We start from the raw sequence: 8907 nt of genomic DNA, 5'->3' as shown, positions 1-8907 counted from the left end.
TAGTTTAAACTAATAAAATAAATTATAATTAATTTAAATTTTAATAATTATAAAATTAATTTAATTATTCTTAATAAATTAGCTCCTAAAAATAAGGAGTTTCAATTAATAAAATAAATTATAATTTATTTATATTTATATTTAAAAAAATGCAGCTCCTTACATGATGTGCCGTAAACAATTGCGGCTACAAGTAATCACATTGCAAAGTCAAATGAAACTAAAAAAATAATAAATTTAAATAAGAACAATATTTATATAGTGAAAAAATAAAAGTAAGAATGAATTAATTAAAAAATAACAAAATGTTAATATAATTTAAAAGGATTAGTTAAAAAGAATATATTATTATTATATGAAATAGTTAAAAAAAATTTAAAAAAATGAAAAAAAAATTGTCTTAAAACCTACACTCATAAACTTTAAACAAAACACTCTATATATAATGTTCATAGAGATATAAAAAAAGATAATTATTAAAAAATATAATATAAAATATTATAATAATTATATTGAAAAATCCCATCATGATTAATTATTAAATTTTAACAAATTTAATTATTTAATACATAATACCTTTCAAAAATAATGTTCATATTAAAATTATTGATTCATAAAAGTATAAAAAAGAATTATGATAATTATTAAACTGTCTATTTTAAATGACCTAATCATTCAATGTATATATTAAAAACATATTTTATATATTGGTGTGAAAATAATATTTAATCATTTACAAGAATAGACATTTAATTATTAAATAATGTGTTAATATAAGAAACATATCAATTAGAATGATTAAAATTGTTAGTAATTAGCAATATTTTAGTCGTTAAATGTTAATTTGTGAATAGAAGATATTTTTTTTTAATAAATGATTGAAAAAAAAGAGCATGTAAACTGACACCAAATTAAAATATACTATATCAAATATATTTGGTGCCAGAATATTAATATTTATAAGATAATATTAGTGTATGTATCTGTATAATGCACAAAAAATATTTATTTTTTTGTATTTATGTTTAAAATATGCTTCTAAAAATTTTTTTTATCAATCTATTTAACTTATTTAACATATTTTATATTTATGTGATTATATATACTAGGTGAATTATTTTACAAAATTCTTATAGAATGCGAATCTCAATTTAAATCCATCTTTATAACATTAAGGCAAATTTAAAAATAATTTCTTTTATAAAATTTAAAAATATTTTTATAACTATTTTAATTTGTCTTAATCCATCAAGTTCTAGCACAATAAAAATGCTGTTAAATTTATTATAGATTTTGTTAATTTTCTTTCTTAGTTAGAAGTTTTATTATATCTGTAAATTAAAGTACAAAATTTACTTCTAAAAAATTCATCACAATATATTTAAACCAACTAATTTAAATATAAATTGTATAACCCTTATCTATTAAGTATGAGTTATCTCTTTTCTCTTGGAATATTTTTTCGTTTAGTTCAAAGAAAAAAAAAAAACTTCTCTAGATTGGAGAGTTCTATATTCATAACTAGTCGGGTTGAACTAATCTTATTTTGACTTAATCATATCATAAATTCTTTCTTAAAATGTTTTTTTTTTAGAATAAACTAATTGTGCACTATATAGAATATCCTTATAAAATAATATCAAAAGAAAAAATTAATTAAAAATTGTACAAAATATATAATTAGTTTATTCTTTTATATACAAATTATAATGATTTCTTCATCAATAAAAACCATTTCTATTAGAACTTTCTATTTCCGCGTGTCAAGTTATTTTATACTCCATAGTCTAACTTTAATTTTTCAAACTTTATACTCAGGCGCATTACTTTGACATTCCTAATAAGATTATACCCATAAATAAAAAAAAAAATAAAAAATATAGATAAAAATTTTAGATAATATTTTATTTAACAATATATTAAACTAAATGTTAGAATAAATCTTAATAGTCATGACAATTGTTATATAATAATTTAATTATTAATTTAACATTTAATAATGAATTAATGGTATTTAAGGACATTTTATAAAAATAAAATATTTAGAGATCAAATTTAAGTAAATACAAATTTCTGAATCAACTTTATGTATACCACAGTTCATTATTCTCATGTAATCCGCTCCACCCTACAATAATTAAGAACAAATCTATTCAAGCATAATTTGCTACACCCCACTGCAGATTAGGAATAGAAGAACCAAATTGTATAATAAAAGTAATAAAAATTTATTAGGAATTAAAATGTTTCATATAAAATTCGTTGGATATTAATTTAAAAATATACTCAATAAAATATATTGTTGGTTAGATTTAATATCAAAAGAATTTAAATGGTTAAATTAATGTTTGAAATTGAACAAATAAATAGTATTAAAATAAAAAATTTAAAATAAATAAAAATTTACTTAAAATAATATAATTTTAAATTATTTTAAACAAACAATATCTAACCATGCGTGCTCAAAATATATTTTTTTGGTAGGTGCATATTCTAATATACCCATATTTTACATATCCATATATGAAACATGGGTATTTGTCCAAAAAAAAAAAAAAAAAAGTAGTCTTGCAATATAATAAGTAACATATGTGAACCAAAAAATAAGTAGTCATGCAACATAATAATAAGGGCTTGTTTGGGTGAGCTTTTAAGAAAAAAATTTTTGTCGAGTTATCTTTTTTTAAAAGATTTTATAGAAAAGTAAAAATAATTTTATGTTTGGATATCTCATACAAAAAGATCTTTTTATCTATCAATTATGTTTGGATATAACAATATAAAAGTATTTTTTTGTTTATTTATTACCTGAAAAACATCTTTTTTTTTAAGGAAAAAAGATCTTTTAAAAAAAATGTAAATTACAGCTTCTAAAAAAAGATGTTTTTCTGATTTTTCTAGTGCTTTTACTTTTACTACTCGAAATTTGCCAAACACGCTAAAAAATAAAAAAAAATCTTTTTTCATTGAAAAAAAAATTTTTTTTTTATCAAAATAATGACACTCAAACAAGCACTAAGTATCATATGAGTATTTGCTCCTAGTTCGCGGTAGAATATAGCAAATTACATGAGAATGGTAAATTATAATAGACTGCCATGATTTATATAAAGTTGATTCAGGATACGAATATAATTTATTATAGAAAGTTGTATTTGTATAAATTTAATTTTTAAATATTTTATTTATATAAATTACCTATAATTTAATTCTCTAATTTTAAAAAATTATGTATAATTGTAGTATAATTTTTATAAACACGTTTAATGTATATAATTAGTAATAAATTAAAATATTATTTTTCTAATAATATAATAATATATTTTTTACTATTAATTAATTTAAAATATTAATGCACGCTCTTAACTTAATAATATATAATACTTACCGTTTATACACTAATATATTAATATATATGTTCTTTCTATTTTATTATATATTAAATTTATATATTATATTCAATTATATTTAATATTATTTAAAACATTCTATTTCTCTCAAGATTGAAATAGAAAATTCTGTTTATTAAGAGATTATAATTCCAATTATTAAGTTCTAATTATGTTTAGCATCGCACATGTATATACGAATTGATTAGGTTCTAATCATTGTTATTTTAAGGGGTTTAATTGTTAGGTATTAATAGTTTAAAAATGTCCTAAAATTTGCTAAAAATACAAATAATATTTGACTCTTTTTCCATGTATTCATTACAATAATAAATCTAATGATCAATTTAATTGATACTAAATTATGAGATTATTTATCCCATAATTATTATATATTAATTATGTACCTATTTATACTGATTCTTTCATTAATTGTAACAATTCAATTAACATATGTTATATTTAATAATTATTTTATTATATATTCTTTTAATTGTAGTTATTATGAAAAATTATTCTATTTATAATTTTGTATAAAATAAATCTTAAAAATGTTTAATATTTAAAATATTTTTTTACTGAATAGTTATATGCTTTTAGAATACCCATGCGTAGACAAAGAAAAAATAAATAGCATTAAAATAAAATCAGACCTAATACATCAAGAAACAAAATCTCAAAATAATTGTCTAAAACAAATTAATCACAAAATTTTCAATAAAGAAAAAACTATGAATATTATTTTATTATCAAAATTAAATTTAAAAATTTTATTTAAGAGATTAACATATTTACCTCTTAATTGGAGTTTATGCATTTAATTATCATGCTCTTAAGATTAGAAATAAATTATTAATTAATGATATAATAATTTAATTTTCTAATCTAAGAACAAACAATTATGTATAATTTATTGTAGCAAAATTTTGAATAATTTATGTTTAGTGTAATTAATATAAATTAAAACATTAACTTTTTTCTAATAATATAATCATATATATTTCTATCAATAATTGATTTAAGATATTAATGCACATATTATAATTTTAATAATATAAATATTTTATTTTTCATAATCATATATTAATATTCAGGTTCGTTCTATTAATATAATACTTTTAAGATTAGGAAAGAAATTATTAATTAATTATATTAATTATATAATAATAATAATGAATATCAAAATAAAGTTATACTCAATATATCAGAAAACAAAATTTTAAACTATTTAAAATAAACTATGAATTTTGATCAAAGAAAAAGTTTAAAATATTATTCTATTTTCAATATTAATTAATGATATTGATATAATAACTTGATTCTCTAATTTAAAAACAATTATGTACAATTTTATGTATAATTCGAATAATTTATATTTAGTATAATTTATAATAAATTAGAATATTATCTTTCTCCTAATAATATAATCACGTACGTTTCTATCATTTAGTGACTTAAAATATTAATATACAATTCTAACTTTAATAATATATAAATATTATTTTTCTTATAATATAATCATGTATTAATATCATATTTCTTTCATAATATTCATTATTAATATTATATAATATATTAATATATATAAAGTATTATATAAAACACGTATTTAAAGTATTATTTTTCTTATACTCATTTAGTATTATTGAAAAAATACTATTATTATTTTAAAAGATTTATTTTTTATGTATTGATAGTTTAAAAGTGTATTAAAATTATATGGGATACAATCTTATTAGTATTATTTTTAACTTAATTACTTGGATATATTTAAATATGATAAAAAAAATTAAATATTATATATCCAAATTAAATAGACATAACTTATCAGATTCAGATATAATTAACATCTAGATCAAATAAAATAACTCGGGATGGAATATAATGGATATAATGCATTGAAAATAATTATATAAAAGATAATTCTGCTACAAGAAAAAAATTTGAGTAAGAACACTCATTATATATAATTAAAAAATATAAAAATAAGGTTGAATTTAAAAAAGAATGATAAAATTATGATTTATACCTTAAAATTGATCAATTTTGATATATAAAAAAAAGAAAAATACATTATTATTATATGAAATAGTTAAAGAAAAAAAAACTTAAAAAACAAAATACTTTGGTTCAATCAAAATCGAGCTCTTTTTAAGAAAATTTATTTTTCCTACATTCCATTAGATTAATAATAATATACGAATAAATCCAACCATCTTTAAGTAAAATAGAGTTCATTGTCCTTTCATTGAATTTTTACATCTATGTAATTAGAATTCGGATCACTGAATATAACTCGATGTGGTATTTGATAGATATGGTGTATTATAAAAAATTACGACAAAGGACAATCGCATTGTAAGGTTAGATAAAAAAAATAAGTTTTAGTAAGAATAATCATCCAATTATCAAAAGAATAAGAGAATGACTACATTAATAAAAGATCATAAAAAAAGTTGTAACCTGTATCTTAAAATGATCAACTTTGATGAAAAATAAAGGATATGTTCTTATTACTACAAGAAAAAAGGCCTATGGCCATGCTTTGTTTTACTACGCTTTAAAAGTGTGGCCAAAAGTGGTCTATGGCCATGCTTTTATGAGGGTGACGATTGAATAGAGATTTGGCCACGTTTTTTTTGCTACGCTTCAAAAGCGTAGCAAAAAGGGGTCAATGGCCACGCTTTTATGCATGCTTTTAAAGCGTGGCGACATGATTTTATTATTGTGGCGTTTGAAAAACGTAGCCGTTTCTTACAAGCCTTTTGGCACGCTTCAAAAGCGAGGCCAAAAGGTTCCCCCCAAAAAAAATAAATTTAAAAAAGCTCGTACCCTTCAAATTAAAATGCCTGAGTTATAACTTCAAATTAAAATCTTTCAAGGTTTATCTTTCTCGCTCCTTCTTCATTCAAAGACCCGTAAGCCCTAACTCCTCCTTCAAACATTAAGCCCCAACTCGTTCAGCGATAATAACCCTAACCCTCTCTTCATTGTGCCTCACCCTCACCGCGAAGACGACGCTCCGACGACACTCTGTGAAGAACATCGCTGCGCTCGCAATGCCTCCCCTGACAATCCCTCTTATGACACCCCTAACCCTCCTCCTACGGTGACTCTCTCTGGTGGTGACTCTGTAACACCCTAACTTTTAGTACCTCATGATCGTACCAAAAGCTCAGGCGTCACGTACCACTAACCCTTTTTATTCTATACTATTTTTATTTAATATTGACCCTTTGTGAATACAAACCGAAACCTTTACTTAAGATAACGAAGATTCTTTATTTTACACCGCTTAACCACAAAGGTATATATATATATATACTCACATAGCATTAAATACATAGATTTATTCAATGATATTCAAATACAAGTCCTACCCCCTCTTAAAACTAAAAACAATAAACGATGAGGGAAAAATAAATGATAACAACTCAACTCGTGATCATAATCTTCTATACTCCTGTAACTTCGCACTAAACCTTCGCACCTGTAGCTAAAAGGGGTGGAGATAGGGGGTAAGAACAGGAGAGTTCTTAGTAGGATCTAGGTAGTTAGTTAAGTTCATTTTATCATGTTCTCAGTAAAAAACTACAGTCAACAAGGTACAATCCAACTTAGCAATTACAGAACATAGAATCCAATCACAAGCACACACAACCATAGAAAACACAATCTCAAATAAATATGTGCAAACAAGGATGATGCATGTCTAGTCCTATCGCTGGTAATGAGCTCATTTGTCGGTTTCGACCCACACCCGATGCAATCCAACTCGCAAGTCAGATAAGGCATTCCAGCGGCATAACCTCTGCAAGTTTCTACTTCTTGCAGGCGCTGATTCTCCAGCTGAAGTATGCCGAACATGACGTCTGCGAGTACTTTCAGGCGTTGATTCTCCAGCTGAAGCATGTGCCACTTTCTCCTGGAAGCCATTCCATACACACGGCATCCCCGCACAATCATTCACACAAAAAACCCGCAGCACTTAACATTCTCACATCGGCACCTAACTAGTTACTTTCCGTCACCCTCTCGTGACCTTCCCATAATCATACGTGCTGGTTTATTTTCTCTTTTTCTTTTAAAACCAAAACCACCTCTTTATGATATTCTCCAAAACCTTTAAAACAATTTAACTTAAACCAATTCTTCTTTCAAAAGACAGAGAAGCCATTTATTAGTTAAACCCCTCAACAAAGCCTCTAGACATTAGGGGAGCGACAACCAATCTCATTTTCTTAAGTTCATTAGAAATCCTTAATAATCATTGTTTTCTTAAATTGAATTAATCAAATAAAGTTTCTAAATCAAATCAAAACCAAATCATACAAATCAGAAGTTTCGAACCAACTTCAAAACCAAAACCAATCTCAGTTTCATCCTTAAAACTAATTCTTTAACTTTTTTCAAGATGTCGCAAAATGAACTCATTCAATCGAAATTCAATTACTTTTAAAGTTCACTAAAACTCCTCCAAATGAAATCCTTAACTCCAATTCAAAACATAAATACTTTTCATATTTAAATCAACCTTAAAACATAATACTTTTTTTAAATGAATTAAACTCGAAATATAACTATTTTCTTAAAAAATCAAATAATATAATTTCTCAAATCCAATCTTTTTCTAAATAACATTTCAAACAAGGTTTTAAATTTTATAACAAAACTTCAGTAGCATCTCCCCTAAAATTCGAACTTTGCCACCCTTATCGGGTCCCATCCAAATTATTTCTCAAACTCTTTCAAATCATTTCTAATAAATCAAAACCATTTCTAATATCAAAACATTTATAAAATCAAACCAATTAAAAATCAAACATCCTCCAAATCAAACTATTTTCATATCTCAAATCATGTCATCAATTCATCAATTCATTTTTTATTAAATCTCAATGCCATCATCAAATCTCATTAATTTCACTTGATCATCAACAACATTTCAACCCCGAATTCATCAAAATAATTTTGTTCTTGGATACACTTAAACTGACTAAATCTCAAACCAAACATAAATATCAATATACCACAAAAATTCAACATAAATTCAGTCAAATTCAATTAATAATCAATCAAACAAACAATTCAGTTATCAAATTCACATTCAATTATTATAAAATTATCAAACCCTACCTCTATATGAAATCAAAATCAACAAAAATTCTAGAGAAGCTTTTTGATCGAGCTGCTGAAGAAGAAAACCTCAAAAATCGTCTGTATCTCCTAAAATTCTAATTGGCCGAACTCAAGAGGAATGTAAGTTACGTTACCGTCAATTTTTACTGAACAAAAAAAACACCAACATGTAGAAAAAGAAGATACAAATATTTTTATCGGATTAAATTTTTTATTAGAGTTACGGATTAAAAGAAATCGAAGAGGAAAGAAATGCGAGGAGCTCACGGTTTCACCATGCAATTCGGTTACTCTCTCTTCATTTTAAAATGCAAGTTCGGTGATTACTGAATGAATTAGAGAAAATGCTTAAATGTGTTGATGATGATTTGGCAAGGCA

This window comes from Arachis hypogaea, chromosome 13 (assembly GCF_003086295.3).
Source record: "Arachis hypogaea cultivar Tifrunner chromosome 13, arahy.Tifrunner.gnm2.J5K5, whole genome shotgun sequence".
NCBI lineage: Eukaryota > Viridiplantae > Streptophyta > Magnoliopsida > Fabales > Fabaceae > Arachis > Arachis hypogaea.
Note: the sequence above shows the minus strand (reverse complement) of the source record.